Source organism: Ctenocephalides felis, unplaced genomic scaffold (genome assembly GCF_003426905.1).
Source record: "Ctenocephalides felis isolate EL2017-DRISC unplaced genomic scaffold, ASM342690v1 CF-g0.4_SCAFFOLD_01170, whole genome shotgun sequence".
NCBI lineage: Eukaryota > Metazoa > Arthropoda > Insecta > Siphonaptera > Pulicidae > Ctenocephalides > Ctenocephalides felis.
Genome location: NW_020537324.1, coordinates 33,873,608 through 33,892,923, shown reverse-complemented (window position 1 = coordinate 33,892,923; position 19,316 = coordinate 33,873,608). Strand labels below are relative to the sequence as shown.

The following is a 19,316-nucleotide window of genomic DNA, read 5'->3' as shown; positions in this document are numbered from 1 at the left end:
ATAGTAGGTAAGTGGAAAATTTAATCAAAAATAAAATATTTTTATATCATGTTTCATCTATTTTGAAGTCATGATTCTATTTAAATAAAATTTGATTAAACGAACTTCAATATAAAAGGCAATTCAATGCAAAATCTGGGCGAAATTCTTATAAACTAATATAGAAGGAAATATTTAACTGAATATATAAATTATTTCAATCATTCTAAAAGATACTATAAAATTTTACATGTAAACAAATTAGCTAGTTAAAAAACTTATAAGCAATGAAGTTTTTACTAAAGCAAAAGTGTATGTATATACACACGACGACTTGTATAAATTGTTCAAAGGATACTATAGTTCAGACTATAATATGCAAATATTTGAAAATTATTTAAGTGCATTTTAGTGACAAGAAAAAAATCTGCTTTGAATATTTCTCTCTTCACTTAACTAGTTTTCATATCTATATTACATCTATAACAAGGTAGCATATTTTCTTTTACATTTTTATCATTCAAAGTTCATTTTTATTATTTACCTACTTTATTTAATTATATTTGATATAGTAAGTACGTTTTCATCAAATATAAAGTGTTTTTGCGAATGATTCAATTTGAAGAGCTACGCTATAGAACTACAAAATGTGCTACGTTTTGCATATTTCGACGACAATATTTTTGAAATATAGGTGGATAATGACTGAATTTTCAAAAAATAGTTAGGTTTATGTAGAAAAATTAGAACTGTTGTTTTTATTAGTTTGTCCTCTCTGATTGTATGACTGGATTGTCTCTATTCTATTTGGCAACTTTTATAAATTCCAAATTAATGGAACACAACCACAACAATAACTAGTAGATAAAATTATTGAATTGTGTGAAACATTCTTTTAACTTTCCAAGAACTGTAAATTATTTTATTCATTCTAAAAGATGCCATAAAAATTTGTATGCAAGCAAATTAGCGAGTCTGGGAAACTTCTAAGCCATTAAGTTTTACGTCTGTCTACTCGTTTATCTATCAGCTATTTTAGCAACTGTTCATAAAAACAGGTCAACCGTAAGAATTGCAATGAGCACTCTGACTTGGGATTTTATTCGTCTGCGCGCAAATAAAAAATATGCTGGATGAGCTAACTTTAAAATTATCACGTTTTACTCAATTTCTTTAAACAAATAATCTCAGCTTTAGTTTTATTAATAAGTAAAACTAAACAAAAATATTGCTTTTTGTGTCTTGGACACAGTTATTTCATTCTTGGTAAAAATGTGGTTTAGCAACCACTGGTTCTGGTTTTGTTATTTCACCTGAGCCAGCTTTCAGTAAGCAATAGTGACAACAGTTTTTCATCTGAGCTAATATATCTAAAAAAAGTATTACTCATGAAAATTACCTCATGAGGGCTTTATTGCATGAATAAAAAATGTTAAAAATAATAGTATAGTAAAAGTATGTTATATCTAGAAATGACACCTTCTGAGATGCCTGCTAACAGCCATCTGTGTTGCAAAACATTAAATTAATGCCTTTATTATAACTAATGTATAATTGTTTAATTTGATATCGATAAAATATATTTTGTTCTTCAATCAATAAACATTTTTTTAAGAAGTAGGGTAGACTGGGTATAGCTGTGCTAGGGTACGGTAGTGGCAGTCGTCATAACAGCATAACGATACTGATTTTGAGGAAAAGTCCAAGGGGAGAAAGATGTAGTATGTTTGTCTAAACAAGTTTCCATTATAGCTGATTATTAAATTCTATAATATTCGTTCACACAGTGGATTATGTTAAACAACGCCTAAACAAATATTGTTTTCGCCACTTTACTCATCATGTAATTGTGTTTAAAGAACTTCATGTAATTAAAATTAACATACATTCATTGACTGTTTGTATTTTTTTTACTCTTTCGCTGGCGATATAATCTCATTCTTTGAACAGCTGTAATATCTGTCTTGCATAAAAAATATTTTCCATTTTATTAACTTAAAAAATGTATAGAAACTACAAATAATATAGAAATAATTTCTAATCAACAAACTTATGTTCAGTACATGGCCCAAATGTTTAATTTGTTTTATTATTTTTAATGAACAGGATAAAATATTCTTCTGATTCAAGCATTTTTCATTAAATTGTGGGGATCAAGCAGGCTAGTGATTGTAGAGAAAACAATTGGACTTGTCATATATTTTCATATGAGTAATATTTTATAATGAATAAAATTTATATATTTTTATACGATGGGAGTTTATACTTTATATATATTACTACCCCCACAAAATCAAGATTTGTACTACGATGTAACTTTAAAATGTTATTAAAATTTATCTATACCGATTTCCTTGTTGGCGCTTTACGTTAACATGATCTGTTGATCGCATTGGTCAGAGTCAAAAGTAAATTTCTTCGTTCGATTTCTTTTAATAATTACAGTTACTTCTTTACAGGTAGTTTACTTCGTTTTTTGCTATAAGTTGAACATTAGTAGTTAATTACCAGCAATTAGTTTTTGCGTGGATAATTCAGTTCAATCATAACGATGATTTGTCTCCAAAAGTGTGCGTTGGGTATAGTTGTGACAAGTTTTTCTTTTTTATATATTAACTATAGTAGATACACCACTGGGCGTATGTGCTAATTTGTAAACAACCAATTGTAAACAATTGTCAGCATTCTCTGCTAAATATAATTATTTTTATAGATTGCAGAATAAAAATAAAATAAAAATAAAAATAAAAGTTTTGTGGGTACAGTTGTGACATGTATTCCTTGTCCTTTTTGAGTGAAAATAAAAAAAATTAACTTAACTAAGACAAAAATGCGAAAGAGCATGGGACATGAAAATTTAACCCTTTCCATTCGCGAATTAAGGAAATGGTTAATAGAAGAAAAAAAGGTCTTACAAAGGCTTTTTATTAACTTTATTTGAAAAAAATATGTTTTGTTATATATTGTTATAATTCATTCATAAGCTTTGTTTAAAGATCATGTTGTTTTGTTACATATTTCTGACATCAAAGTTATTCTGACAACTAAATTTATTTTACTATTTTATAACCTACTATTTACCTACTATTCAATAACCTATTTTTATGCCAGTCACAACAGTTCCTGGGGGGTGTGGACGGTTATGACTGTGTGTTACTCATAGTCTGTGCTTCAATTTAGTCGTATAAACAAAATTTATTCCATGCAGCAAATAAACAATAACAAATAATATACGAGCAACTCGTATATGAGCACATATAAAATACATCACGATGAAAAGCCTCTCGTTTGTTCTTTATTATGTATCTGCAATCAGATATTTTATTTCCGTACGTGCAGATGCGCTTCATTCACGAGTTCATATAAATTCCGACAAATAACCCCTTTGTGGCGCGCACTTACGTGGTATGTGTGTCTTGCAATTCATATTACACGAAAGTTTATTTCCCTTTCTGAATACATAAAACTTGTGGAGGTCAACAAAAGGCACTTGTTGAACTGCCAAATGCCAAACGTTTGTTATTTTTATTTTCACAGGTGTTTTCCCGCTTTTGCGAATTCTCGAAGATATTTTATTGATGACCAAGCGATTTGTTGAGATTCATTTTCCATTGCATGTTTACATTCGAAGTGGATTTTGTTTGGAGCAAGAATGAGATATTTTATGCATTTCATATTTTATTTGTTTTTTGGAAATTAGTTCTCGGAACTTTGCACCAGACATAAAGATTTCATGTGAATTCCACATGAGAAAGTTTTATTTACTCTTTACGCATTATGATGATAGTACATTTTATAGAGAATAGTGTGGACGTCCAATTTCATAAATCGGTTTTTATGTAAAGTATTCATATTCTTAAATATAAAAATGGAGCTCGGTAATATGTAAGATTTCTAAAACTAAAAAACGAGTGAACTGATTTGACCAGTTTAGTCTTGAAATATTTGTGCTAATACAGAGATTGTGCAAAAGGTGAGAAATTGTTTCAAAACTGCGTAGAAACTTCACATTTTTAATTTAATTTTCGGCGGCTCTTACGTCAAATGTCAAATGGTTTTGACAGATTATGTTGGAAAAAAATGTAACAGGATGTTATAAATGAATATTATTTAATTTTAATATCTAGATTATACGCGAATACTTTATTAAATCGTAAATGTTATAAGGAATTCAATATATCACCTTTTTCAAATGCTAATATGAAAATAATCTTTTTGGCTTTGACACATTTTTGCAAATCATATTTTTTCAGTCTGTACTAGGCAAAAACTCATTTGTGTAATTGTTAACGTTATTTAATTGTTTTATAAGATCTTAAAAAAAATAAATAAGACACATTTAAAAATTATATCAAGGTCTCATAGACTAAAAATAGTGCTCACAACCAAAAAAACTAACATCGACAGAAATACTTTTGTTATAAATTTACAAACATGTCGGTTTATATCCTGATAGAAACGATCTTGATTGAAGGCAATGGCTGATAATACATCTTTTTCTCTCTACTTTCAAATATTGTTGCTAAAAATTTCTAAACTTATTTTCGAGATATTGGTGATGGATCTTTTTACTCACGGACCTTTATGCCCCCCTTTATCGTATATTAAAATGCAACAATATTGATTTTCGGTTTATTGCAATTTCAATGACTTACGTTATCGAAAATGAATAATAGAAACGTGGACTTGCAAAAACTTACTGGCAATCATGACCTTGTATTACAGTTCGTTTTTGTAGCTCCATGAAATATTTTCTAATAAATCATATTTGTTTTACTTAGAAAACAAGATATCATTGAAGTTCTTTTTAACATTTGAAAATGTTTTTCTCAATATTCTTCTATAAACTATAAGTAATGTGTTCGAGTAAAATGCATTTGTTGAGTAAACAAGTTCAATTTAAACTGGTCCTTACACAGCACGAAAGCTAATTTTTAGATTTAATAAAGTTATTTCTTAAGCTATAATTAAAATTTAGTCCATTTTAGAATTTGTAGCTTTATTATATTACTGTTAATTTACCAATATTAACTAAACATAACATAAATATATTAAATTGCAAAATAAAGCTAATAAAGATCAATCAAAATATGAAATTATTTTGGGCTTCGGTAACTTGATCCAATATGTAAACTAATTTTAGCATAATTAGTTTCTACAATGATCTCGCATTACGTGATTAACACATAATATCCATTATCGCACATATTATATAGAAATATTAGTACAAAATATGCGGGCTTTTATAAGAAAATTAATTATAACTATAAATAGTACATTTACTTGAAAGCGCTTTCAAAAATTTTTAGGATTCGACTAAATTTTGTAATGCACTACATATTGGGAGATTTGTTCAAATATTGCATATACCCCTAATATATTACCCAGATTTTTGCAATTCGAATTGCAAACTATATATTTTCAATTGAAACTTGGATACATAATTTCGAATGAATATCCAAAATTTACTTCCTGTAATATAATTTATGTAACGAATTAATAAATGATTATTTAAAAAAATCATGCAATATTTTTTCAAAATATTTCACTTATGTTATAATCTCTATAAATATATTTTACCAATCTACAAACAATTCACTAATTTTTCGAATACATTATATTTTCAATGCTACTTACCTCCGTTGTAATAAGCATCTAGCTACCCTCTATCATGCTTTTACAAACAAAATAAGTTAAAAATTTAAAGTTTCTACGCGGTTTTGAAGCAATTTCTCACCTAGCTACCCTTGATTATTCAATATGGGACATAAATGTTTCTCACACTTACTACAACGTATCATGAAATCCAAAATTGTACCTTAGTGATTACCAGAGACAAATAAAAAGGTTTAAATAGAATACGTATAATTGCAGTATTTTGTTTATTTGGTAAGACCCCCAAAAAAAAAACAAATAATTAACTATCCAAAGTGTTATACTATACTAATGGAAACCGTCGTTCATTTTAACTGTTGGATTTGAATCAATCTCATAGTTTGATCTGAAATCGTTTCAATCCTGCGTGTGATTATTCTATTTAAATTTAAAATCCATTTATTGCATTTATAACCAAAAATCTTGTTAAACTATATTGAATGATATACATGGAATGTCATTGTAATAAATACAAAATCGTATTTTATACCCAACTATACTAATGTATAGTATAGTTGGGGTATCTATCACCCCCGTAAGCTATCTTCATCATGGCTAACCAATCCGCTTTTTCTCCGGCAATAAAACTATCTCTTAAAGTTACTTTCTTCCGGCAATAGCCCACATTTTTTTAACATCTTTTTTCTTGGATAGTATTACTTCATACGTTAATTCATTCATTCTGAACGCCGATATCATCGCCAATCTCATAATTATATCCTGGCTTAAAATCTTGCCTTCTCTGCGGACCAAGTAGTCTATTGCGTTTTCTTTACAATTTTTCAAACTCACCAACCGGTAATCCATGTGCATTCAAAACTAACTTTTCCGAGATGCATTTAGTTCAACGTAATTTTTCTTATAATCTACTATCGTTGGAGAAACTTACGCTGGTTTCTCAGTTTTCGTTTTTGATCTTTCTGCATATGCAATAAATTTATTTTCATCTGGCGAAACGTGTGTTTTGAATTTGACATTGAGCTTCACATAAACGCGCCAAATATGGAAGATTATCTTTGAAGTACCTAACAACAGCGAAAATTAACAATAATTTTCAAATGAACAACGTAAATCTAAGTTTTGGTAACTACTTTTTTATATATGTTGATTCTTGAATAGCAACTCATTGGAGGCTACCTCGGATTCTATACTATTTTTGACTTCTCGTAGGGCACGTTATAGTAATCGCAAAAAAATCGAAAATGAACATTTTTATATATCTTTACGTTTCAAAGGTTTCTGAACATTTTGGCATACCTTAGAAAAAATTGATGTATGTGTGTGTATGTGCGGATACAAATGTTCGTCGACGATTTCAGGAACACGGATCAACCGATTTAAAGAATTCAAAAAACATTCGATACGTATTGATAAGGAACTGTTCCAAAATTGATTAGCTGTTCCAAAAATACGGAGCAAAAAGTGCCAAAAACGGAAACTCGATCAGTTTTTAGGAGAACGAAGCGTCCGATTTTAATAATTCAATAAACATTTTACTTGTATTGACAAGATGAAGAACTAATTAAATTTTTGAGAAGGCAGGTCTAGCGGTTATGGACTCTCAATAAAATTAAGGTAAAAAACGCCTTTTGGCGGTTAAAAAATGATCATTAGACATATGTACATCAAATTATCAGATATTTTATAGAGATTTTCATAATGTGCACACATTTTCTGTAAATTTTATTGGGTTCTGTACCAAGAAGTTTAATTTTGAAGTTTATTTATATGGTTCAAACAAATGTTCTCGACATTTTCGACAGTATAAAATAAATATCCGATTTGGATAATTTAAAAAACATTCGATACGTATTGATAAGGAGACGTGCTGATTAGTTTTTGGCGGAGGCTGGTCTAAGCGTTCCGAAGATACGGGGCAAAAAGTGCCAAAAACGGAAACTCAATTTTTAAGAGAACGGGGCGTCCGATTTTAATAATTCAAAAAACATTTTACTTGTATTTATAAGATAAAGAACCGATTACATTTTTGGGAAGGCAGGTCCAGCGGTTATGGACTTCGAATAAGAATAAGTTAAAAAATTGTCATTTGGCGGTCAAATATATTTGTTGGACTTATGCACATCAAATTATCAGATATTTTATAGGGATTTTAATAATTTGTACACATTTTGTGTAATTTTTCTTGGGTTCCATACCAAGATTTTTAATTACGATACGGGAAGTTCCATTAATTTGCCTTAAGGCACGATGCCATACAGCTCACTAGTCTCGTTCATGTATTTTTTTTTCAGTAACATCCTTCTCCATTCGTTACAGATCTCTAATAAAATACTAATGCATGCGAACAGCTCACATAAAAGTTGCGTACTGAATTCTCGTAAACGGTATATGTCTCGTGCAATCCGCGATCTATTATTTACTTTTATGACTGTGCGTTTTTAGAAAAATCCTCGTTTGGGTAAATATACAGTACTAAAACTCTTATTGTTAATTCACGAGTCTTAATGGAGTAAAGTGGAATGAATTAATAAAACGTTCAATTAAAAATGTGTTAGGAAAAACAGTGGTAGTCAAGGTTTGCAAAGTATTAAATGCCCTGCGTATTTTGACTGTTAATTCCCATAATAGAACGGTTTTTAAGATAGTTATTGGCCATGCATTGAAATATGTATACTGTAGATAGAGTATAATTTTTTTTAAATGTTTGTAATACCTTTATTCTATTACATTATAATTTTGGGCTCGTAGGTAAGCGGTTAAGAGCGTGGGGACTTGTTTCAGAGGTCCCGGGTTCGATACCCACTTCCTGTTGTCAGGCAGCAGTGACAACGATTTTCACTTGGAAATATAGATAGCAATATATTTCCAAGTGAAAATAGCCTTCATCGGGCATTGCTGCACCATTAAAAATACTCGCCCTATTACAGAAATTGTAATAATAATATATATCATACAGAGATGTGACAACTGATTGAGTTGCCATCTGTCAAACAGACTAGTATTAAGTCAAAATCAGCAGAACAGCTTATTGGACAACTAGGTTCTTATTGCTATTCAAAAGTAATAAAAATATATCATAATTTTAGATTTAATTGTTACATTTTATTTCAAAATTTAAAATGTATTTTCAAAATTAAATCACACATGAAACAATGCCAGGTACTATTGTGTCCTAAGGCAAATTGCTCGAACTTTATTGCTGTCCGGGAAGTTAAATATTCAAAGAATAAAAATAAACCATGATCAATGAAATAATCCATGATTAATAATAATCGTTTTATATATTTTTGAAAATATTCCATTTTTGAAAATTCTGAAATTTATTTCATTAACAACTAGACCTGCCTTTCGCAAAATTTCAACCACTTTGCCTGTTTGTAGGAACCGTTTTTGAATCATTCAATTGCGATTGATCTGTTTTGTCGAAAATATCTAAGACATTTATTAGAACTTTATAAGTGAACTTCAATCGTTATCAATCTTGGTACGGAACCTAGAGAAATGGAAACTAAATTTGTACTTATTATTAAAAAAAGACCGTCGACTGACATTTTCTTTTTCGTAACCGCTGCACCTGCCTTTCCAAAAATATGATCAGCTCTCCTCGCCGTCAATAGAAGTTAAATGTACTTTGAATCATTCTAATCGGCTGTCGAGGTTGAAATTGAATCCGGAACTTTATACTAACTGAAAATTGAACCGAGTTTATACTAACCTCCGTTTATAAATATGTTCATTTTTAATATAATACATCGAACAGCCACGTTGAAGATTTTAATAAAAATAATATAGAATATAAAAACGAAAACTTGTAGGTGGCTAAATGCATCATGTAAGCGAGGCCAATAAAATTAAAAAAAAAAAAGATTTTAATATATTCTTCCAATCATTTAAATTATTATTGTTGTTAATAATTGAGCAAGTAAATAGACTCATAACATAGCACTAGATTTTATGCAATATTTACAATTTTTATAAACTTGTGCAAATAAATTGGATAGCTGGTTGTATATCATCAAAATCTAAGTTTTCGAAGTTGAGCACAACATAAATAGGAACTGATTAAAACCGCTCTGACAATTTCGTTAATACTATAATTTACCCATGTCCTAAGTGCAACAAGTAAAGTTCAAGAATTAGACTTTAAAATACAAAATTACCTGATCACTGACAGTGATCTTTAGATTGACAGAGATTAATGTGGAATGAGTTTGGATCATCCCGTATGTAAGTCCTATAAGTTCGAATCATTTTCGACGTGGCTTTTGTACTTGAATAAATGAACACGTACTTATTACCTGTACTTTAGGGTCTTTAGGGATCAACAAATTTGGAACAGCGCTATCAAAACTCTTGGACCGATTCTGCCGCATAGCAGACAAATGTTAAGGCAAGACTATGTTATGAAGAATTTTGCTTACTAATGCATTCTAAATATTGACAAAACCCATGTGGTTGCTGTGCCAGATAGAAAATTTAAACTAGAAACCGCACAAATGTCAAAGAAAACGATCTCGGATAATAGGGTCTTTCTGACTCAGCTTCATAACATAAAAGTGTCGTTGCAGTTTGCATAGCAAATACACGGCATTTTGACAGTATTCAGTATTATTCAGTAGCATAATGTATGGAAGTTAGAGTGTAACATGACCATGCCATAACATTGGTCTGTTATGCGGCAGAATCGGCCTATATATCAATTTTTGCATTCATTGCAGAGGGTTTATGCTGTCATAGGTTTCTCAGCTAATCCGGGTTGAACTCAATTGTATGTGCAACGGCGTTTTTTAATATCAACATTTTAGTTAATACTTTTTGATATTTTCGTTGCAGTTCATAATGTATTTGATTATTAAATGTGAACAACGTAAGCGTCTATTATATGTATATTACTAAAAATGTTTATAATATATTTTAAAAAAATTGCTTTATTTTTAATCTCATTATGAAAACACAAAATAATGTTATTTTAAAATTAAAGTACAACAGTGTAAGAACCTCGCAAAAATTAATTAGAATTCCGAACTGCGCATGGCTGCCGCCAATAAAGGATCCGCTGGTAACACATATATGCATTTGGCGGCGGTCGCGCATCGTTTATTCCACCATGGGGAAAACTAACGCGAAAACGAGGCGCCAAGTGAAAATATATTATTGTTGTTTCTTGCTCAGAAAACGGTAGTAAATACATTGCTGCATTTGCTCGATATAATTGTTTAGAAAATATTAGCTATTTTAGCGAATAAACAAAACACTTAATTATATATTAGGATTATTTATGGCTGTGTTAGAGTCAAAAGTTGTATATAAGCTAGAGCGGGACACAAAGGTCGAATTTGACTTTGAGCAATTCTATTGTGAAAACCAAACCAATTATATCACAACAAATAACACGTACCAAACAAACAACTATCTGACTATGTTCAATAAAACTATCAGCTAATTCATAATTGTAGAAATGTTTATTGCTATTTCTCAAAAATTTATAACCTGTTTTTTACCCAAACATTCTAACAATGTCTAATTTTGGATGCATTTTTTTAAGAGATAACACTGCAGACAAGTATTTCATCAGAAATATTCATCAGCAGAGTTGGAATAACTATTAATTTAATTTAAAATCGATTTTTTTAACTTATTTTACTTTTTTGTCTACTATTTTTTATTTTTTCACATCATTTACAGAGTAAAGATTTGGTTGATCCTTTTTACTCTACCCAATTGTTTTTTTTATATAGGTTATATGAAAGAAACTGTGAAATCTAACTCAAAACTAACAATGCATCTTTTAAAACAATTGAATAATATATACTTTAGAATTACAATAAGATCTCGTAGATTAAAAAGCAGGGCGCACGACCAAAAATCTAACAACGAAAGAAAATACTTTTATTACAGATTTTCGAACATTGTAGTTTTTTTCCGATATCAACGTTCTAAGAAACAAGAATATGCCTGGTTATACATTTTTCCTCTCTACTTACAAGTATTGTTTTTCAAAAAATCTTAACTTTACTGGTTTTTGAAACATCGGTGGTGGACCATTTTACTCACGACCTTTAAGCCCCGCTCTACCCTATACTACAGAGAAAGTGAACTTTTACTTAAATTCTAAGATATAAATATTTATATGTTTACATATTAATACTATCCTATAACAAACATCAAAAAATATTACCTAACAACTTGTTCTGTGTAGTCTTGTAACATAGAGAGCGCTATGGGCGGGCAGTTTCCTCTTTTTAATTTTTTATGGAAACAGCGGACAAAATGCATTCATTGGGTTTAAATTGGCAGAAATGTATGAAGTCAAAGTAATACCGAAGTTTTGCAAATATTATATAAATATTACTGATGTGAATATTACTGATTGTAATATTATTTTTCATATTAATATTTTTTTTATCAAACATGTTTGAAAATCTTTGTAAATATCAGACTTTATTAAACTAATTGAAATATTTACTAAACTAATTGAATAATTGATTTAATAATTTGTTTTTATTTACGTATGACCTACATGTCTACCAATCTCTGTTTGATTAACCAATTACTTCTACACCAGTGTATCTGTCCATCTATTACCTGTTTATCTGACTACATGTTTACCTGTGCGCCCGTTTACCTGGTTTTCTGCTTACCTGTTCACCGGTCCACTTGTCTACCTGTTTACCTCTCTATTTGTTTATCTGTGTTTATCGGCTTGCTTACCTGCCAACATGTCTAATTGTTTACCAGTTCACTTTTCTAAGTCTGTTAGTTTATGTATCTAACTTTTTACCATTCTACCAGTTTATCTGCCCACCTGTCCCTTTTTATACTTAAACTACCTTATTACTTTTTACAGATACCTTAAAACCTTATTACCGGTTTACATGTCTAACTGCCCACCTATCTGCCAACAATTTTAGTTGGATACGAATGAAAGAATAAACATTTTTTTCGATTTTTTTGCGATAACTATAACTCAGAAACCATTTTCTGAAAATTCGATGTATTATTGTATTTGCACCGCTAGTCCAATATTTGATTAGCAATACATAGTAACATACATGCATATGCATCATCTTATATAAAATAGTGTAGTAAGATCTATGAAAGTGGTTTGCTTTAATATGATGAATTGCTCACAATGAACAATTTTATTATGTTTACGATTATGTTTTATTATGAAGACTATGCTTTTCACTTTTCATAAGAAACAGCTATAATAGACGGATATTAAAATGATAAATTGAGTATACTTGGCTTCTTTTTGGAATAAATCTCAGATAATTTAAATAAATGATTTTAATAGAAAATCATATGAAGTCCTCTGTAATCAAATATAATTCGCACTTTTTTGTTTTATCTTTCACTTCACTCAAATTTCATAGTGCTTGTATTATGGACGTACGAAAGAATGATATATATACATGTTTATATGTAGTATAGGTTTGGATCACAAAAGGTGGTTAAAAAGGGCATGAAAATACTCGAAGTGTCTCGTTAAAGAACACATTTCATCATCCATTTCGATTTTATTTGAATACAGTGTCTTCATATACTTTTATGATCATCTCAAATGAGACTTGGTTTATCAGAAATATTTGAATTATTTATTCAATAATTTGCTTCAAGATCTTTGATTGTCTTGAGATGACGACAGATTAATACATATGTGCTGCTTATGTAAAACTGATGAGTTATTATAATTACCTAATGCTAGTAGTGGAATAAACTTAATAATCGAATGATATACAAATACGCGATAATTAACAGACATTATTCTTTGTAGATAACAAAAATACTGCGACTGGAGTGTATACAAAATTCTCATGGCATGTGATATAAATAAATAGATAGGATAATAAAGTAATCAATACATCGATGGAAAATATTGATACTTTATTCCCCTGTATCATGATTTAATTCTACATTCATGAACGTACCAACTATCTGTAAAAAAAGTTTCAAAAATCTCTTCATAAAAATCCAACAATCGGTGAAATATTAATCTATCTATGACATACAGGAAATTCGAATTCGCTGTTTCAAATTTTTATTTCGTTTCGATATACAAGCTATTAATATTTTTAATGGATTTCCTATTTGGGGCAAATATATCGTATAGTTGTAGATGTAATATGTGCTGATGCTATGGATAACTGGAGTAATAGTTTTTATTGTAAATGAATTACATTCTGTTATGGACACTGTGGTATTCTCTCTATTCTATTAGTCATATGTAATTTAATATATATATATATATATATATATATATATATATATAGTGAAATTTGTAAAAAGAGTGCGGGAAGGACGATATATGTCACCGATCATATTCCACATGTATGAAAAGTGAAGGTCAACAAGGCCCTCGGAAGCAGATTTTTTGTTTAGAGGAAGAAGAATCACCACAATAAATATACAGCAGATAATCTTGTCATATTTTCAAAAACCCAAGCCAAATTACAAATTATAAAGACAGAATTGTCCAAGTGGCAAGTGGTGAAATCAAATGGAAAAGAGATGTGTCTCTAAATTTGTTGATGAAAAATGAAACACTGAAAGATGTGGGTCATTTTATATACTTGCTAAGAATATTAGCTAGGAATGGATGCTACGTGGGAAACATCAGCCATTGCGAAAGGGAAAGACGTTATTGATGACCAAAATGAGTCTCGACTTTCTGACGAAACTGATGCAGTATGGTCATTGGGGCCTGGATCTCTACTGATAATATTACGATTGTTTAGAGGTATAATTTGAACCAAAAGAATAGAGAAGATGAATTAAAATAAGAAGGTGACAAGGGAGGAAGTACCAAGAGTAGGAAAGAAAACAAATTTTCTGGATATAATCATGAATTGGAAAATAGAAATTGGTTGGCGACATCAAGCGCGCAAATAGAGGAACCCTGAAAAACAAAAACAGTGAAGGAATAACTTTGGGCGACTTACGTAAAAACACAAAAAATATATGCTTATACGGTCGGTACTCATGCAAAAATAATTAGGATATGGCGGCACACAAAGGTCCAGCAGTGATACTGTGAAAACCAAACCAAGTACATCAAAACATATAACACATCAAACAAATAACTATCGAACTATGTTCAGTAAAAGTTCCAACTAATACATCATTGTTGAAGCGTATTATTATGACACTTTTGTTTAATTTGTCATCTGATTGTTTTTACCTCATAAGCAGGGCAGAAAAGTTTTTCAAGGGCTATTTCCTTATTGTTGCCAATGTAAAAATTTAGGTGCGTCTTTTTGCCCCAACCATATGTAAGCTATTTTAGAGATTATATAATTATAACGGTTGAATATACTATTGTGTAATTATGCAATTTGTGCGGTTTTGATAAATATTCAAAGTACATGGCCAGAGCGCAATGCGGAAGTGCACATATGTCACGTCCAATACCTAATAAATAGAATAGTGATCGACCGTCGAATTTAGTGAGTCTTAAGAGAGAGTATAGTCTAGTGAGTCTTAAGAGAGACTCTAGTCTAGAGTAGTCTTAGAATATCTTAAGAGAAGATTATGTCTGTCGGAATTTGTAATAAGGAAGAATAAATAAAGTGTACAGTTCAACAAGTGAATTTTCATATTGCATCAGAAGCAAGATACATATCTCTTTCAGCTAATATCTTACTGAAAGTACTCACGATTCCGAAGAGATCTATTTTACAAACCAGTGATTCAAACTTACTTCTACTGCTCAAGGTACCAGGATAGGGTTGGAAGAATTTACCATCCAAATTGGATAAAGGATCTACCTGTGGTTACAACTATTCTGGAGTGTGGATCAACCCAACATTGGACCTCAACACATACCTAGACCTCCCACCAACACCATATATCATTTCAATACCTTAAAAATAATGATACGTTTTATAATATAATCAAATGACGTATATTATATCCAAAAAGATCAACGGCAAAAAAATACTTTTGTTAGAAATTTGACAATAAACATTCGTAACAGCTAAGTCGGTCGATTTAAGGCGATGGCTAACTACACATCATTTGCCCTCTACTTTGAAATATTATCGTTAATAAACTATCTTGAAGAATGAAGGTAAAACATGTTCCATATTAAATAGCTTGCTGATTGAAAAGTCGACTGTCTTTCAGTCTAAAAACGTAACGAAGGTGAGAAACGTTGCCTCGCATAGTCTTATTATGCAATGGCAAGAAGCCAATAGCTATTTCTTGGTAATTCTTATTCCTACCTTTATTTCTTCATTCGATGTACTTTCAGTTTAGAATTGTTGAAAGGCTACAGCAAAGTCGAAAGAGTTTTTCTCTTCAGTCTGCACGAAAGTTCTTCAAAGTTTTTCCAGATTCATTGTGAAATACTTCACAGAATAAATGTTCAATGGCAAATATTTAAATAACCTTAAGACTATAGAGATATAAATTTCACTATTGGGCTTTTTCGTTGTCCAATAGTTAGAGCTACAGGATGCTCCATTTATATGTGGTCAATAGAAATGTTAAAAAATTTGAACAATTTTCAATTTATTTTCTAATAAATTTGATATAAAATTAGCATTTTTTTGAAAGCAGCAAAATGATTTGCATGTCGGGCTACAATTTTTTATCCTTATTAATCCGTGTTTACCTACAATTTTTTTACTAATTAGAGCTCTGTGCAAAATATTCAGTATATTTTATCTAAAAAATTAGTAAGTCGATTTTGATTTTTATTGATTACCTTGGAATGAAATAAAAATTTTAAAATTTTAGAGAAATTCTAAGTTGAGAAAATTAAATTAAAAACAAAATGATATAAAAATGTACCAATTCAAATTATTTTATTATGACAATATTAAGAAGATTAGTTTATTTTAAAGTTTGCTATAAATTTTATGCATTTAGAATTAGTGAATCATTATATTAATTTGCTTTAAGACTTAATACCATACATCGTAAATAAATTAGAAGCAAAACTTACATTAATAATTTCCTGTATGTATAGTTATATAAATTACAAAACTATAGAGAAATATATTTTTTATTTTGTGTAAATTTTTTAATACAATTATTGTCGATATGACATTTAACATTAAATCGTACATCATAATCATAAAAAGCAGCTGAGCAATTTAAAGTACATAAATAAGTCATTTCCATGTTACACAAGAAGAGTACCATGTGTTTCTCATTCTAAATTCTGATTCATTCAGAATATTCGGAGTTATATTTAGATAATTGCAAATTCTAACGAGATGCTATTTCTACACTGATAATTATGTAAATTGGTCTAAATAGTAAAACGACAGTAAATTAGTAATTCCACAATTATATTACGCTAAGTTAATTATTATTGGAAGGACTATTGGAGGCATTTCTGAGTACAAAAAGTTAAATATAATTTATTCTGAATAAGTTTAGCTTTGATGAATGATTTTGTGTCAAAGTTTTGATTCTGTATAAAACCGGAAATATATTTAGGTAAAACTGTTTTCCATGAAATTTGCAAATAACAGTGAGTGCGTCTTTTTGAATTAAAATCTAAATATATCTCACTAAACGAATCTAATCTTAGTAGATGCTTAATAGTAATACTTTTATGATTTAAAACAAAATGTTTTTCTCCTAAACTTATGAGTTTATTCTGAAATATATATTTTAAATTCAATTTTAATAAAAATGAACATAAAACAAGATAATTCGTTAACAAGTAAGACGATCCTGAAGTTCAGTTTAGTTTACTTACACTATGTTTTTTTAATTCTATTCTATAAGGTTACTCAGAAGTAAGCATTTTCAACTATGAAAAATAAATGAAATTGAATTGCTTTCATATGAAGTGAAATTAAGACTTAAAAAATTATAGATAAGTATAATAAATAACAATTACTTAGGGGAAAGTCTCGTAACGCCGGACGGCAGTAAACATGTTAATATTTCTTGTGAGAATTTACGTAATTTATTCCAATTTTTTTATTTTGTTCTATATGAGTGCTAACGGTCACTACATTCCCCCATTTTTCGTATTTCCTAGTCAAAGAATGAAAAGCTTATGGTGAATGCACTAGCTGAGAGCATCGGTGTGGCTCAGCCAAAAGGGTGGATGAATAGTGACTTTTTTGTAATATATAAGAATATTCGTCAAAGGCACATGTGCAGACATTCCAGAGTGTGGAGATGGCTACATATGTGTTCAATGCAGGTTATTTTGTAATGTTTGGTACTAGGTGCCACTGTTTAAAAATATATTTTTTGATACGAAAGTTTGATTGATAGTATTAATTATTTTTCAGCAAAGATTGCGGTTTTGTTAATTTAGTTTGGTTTCTAACTTTGTTGTCTAACATAAATCATAATTAAATAAACATTTCGTAAAATATTTTTTGATTTATTTATAAATAACCTTAGATGTCCGCCACTAGGGGACTTCCCCCTACATTAAAATATTGAACATAAAATGCACTATTGTATAATAACTGTAATCTAAATTGTAAATAAGGGATTAAATAGACTCATAGTTTATAAATGTGAAGGTTTTATATCATCCAACATTCAAATTTAAATACTAGTATTTTATAGCCAGAATCTTATTACCAGAGTAAAAATATTAAATGTTATATGAGTGAAGTGAATAAAAGTTCAAGCCATTTTATACCACTAGAACATAATTTTATATGGTTTCACACTATAACCACATGTGAAGGTATTTTAACGACTCCACTATCTTAACTTAATTTTTATAATGCTATTTTACTATCATATTCTTTGGAAATTCTCAGACTTTGTTTATATGTCATATAATTGTAAATTAAATCTTTAGTGACATTCAATATTTTATGGATAAAATAGTAGAATGTGATTGCATAATATAAATAGATGCACTTATATTTTTACACCAATAGGTATTTGAGCAAATATGGTTGCACACTAAAAATTGGTATCTTATTACCACAATATATACATTCTCTATTAAAAAAATATTAACTTTTCAGAACATTTATCTATAATAAAAATGCAATAGAATTTCAACTAGTGGTGCATGCCTAAAAGCAAATTGCTAAAATTTTCTGTAGAAATGTAAACAAAATTTGTACTTATTAATGAAATCTCTATAATAAAGTATCTGATAACCTGATGTGCATAGGTCATATGTATGCTGTTTAAAGCGCCAGAAAACGCGTTTTTGAGCGCCAAATGGCATTTTTTTACTTTTTTTGTTGCTTCTCCAAAAATGTTACCAGTTGATCAACACATGTAAGATATTTTTTGAATCATTCAAATCGGACGCTTCGTTCTCTCATAAACTGAAAATATTATTTTTGGGACTTTTGTCGCTTATCTTCTAAACGGCTAGACCTGCCTTCGACAAAACCTTACCAGCACGTCTCCCTATCAATAGGAATCTATTGTTTCTTGAATAATTCAAATCGGTTGATTCTTGTTCTTGAAATCGTCGACGAAAAATTGTATCCGCACATACATACACACACATACACTCACACACACATATAGCCATTTGTTCTAAAGTATGCCAACATATTCAGAAACCTCTGAAACGTAAAGATATTTGAAAATTTTCATTTTTAATTTTTTTGCGATTTATGGGAAGTTACTTATCCTAGTGGAAGTTAAAAATAAAAATGAAATAGAATTTCAAAAACCAAATTATGTATAGTATGATATAATAATATATCCTAAGCAAATATTTAACAACACAGAATTATATACATGAATTTGTTAATGATGTTATTTCG

General features: G+C 29.5%; 1 protein-coding gene across 1 annotated transcript in view; it reads left to right on the top strand.

Moving 5' to 3' along the window:
- Positions 1-19,316, top strand: part of LOC113366056 (1-phosphatidylinositol 4,5-bisphosphate phosphodiesterase classes I and II-like) — a 297,562-nt gene that overhangs the window by 217,724 nt on the left and 60,522 nt on the right. The window lies entirely within an intron of this gene.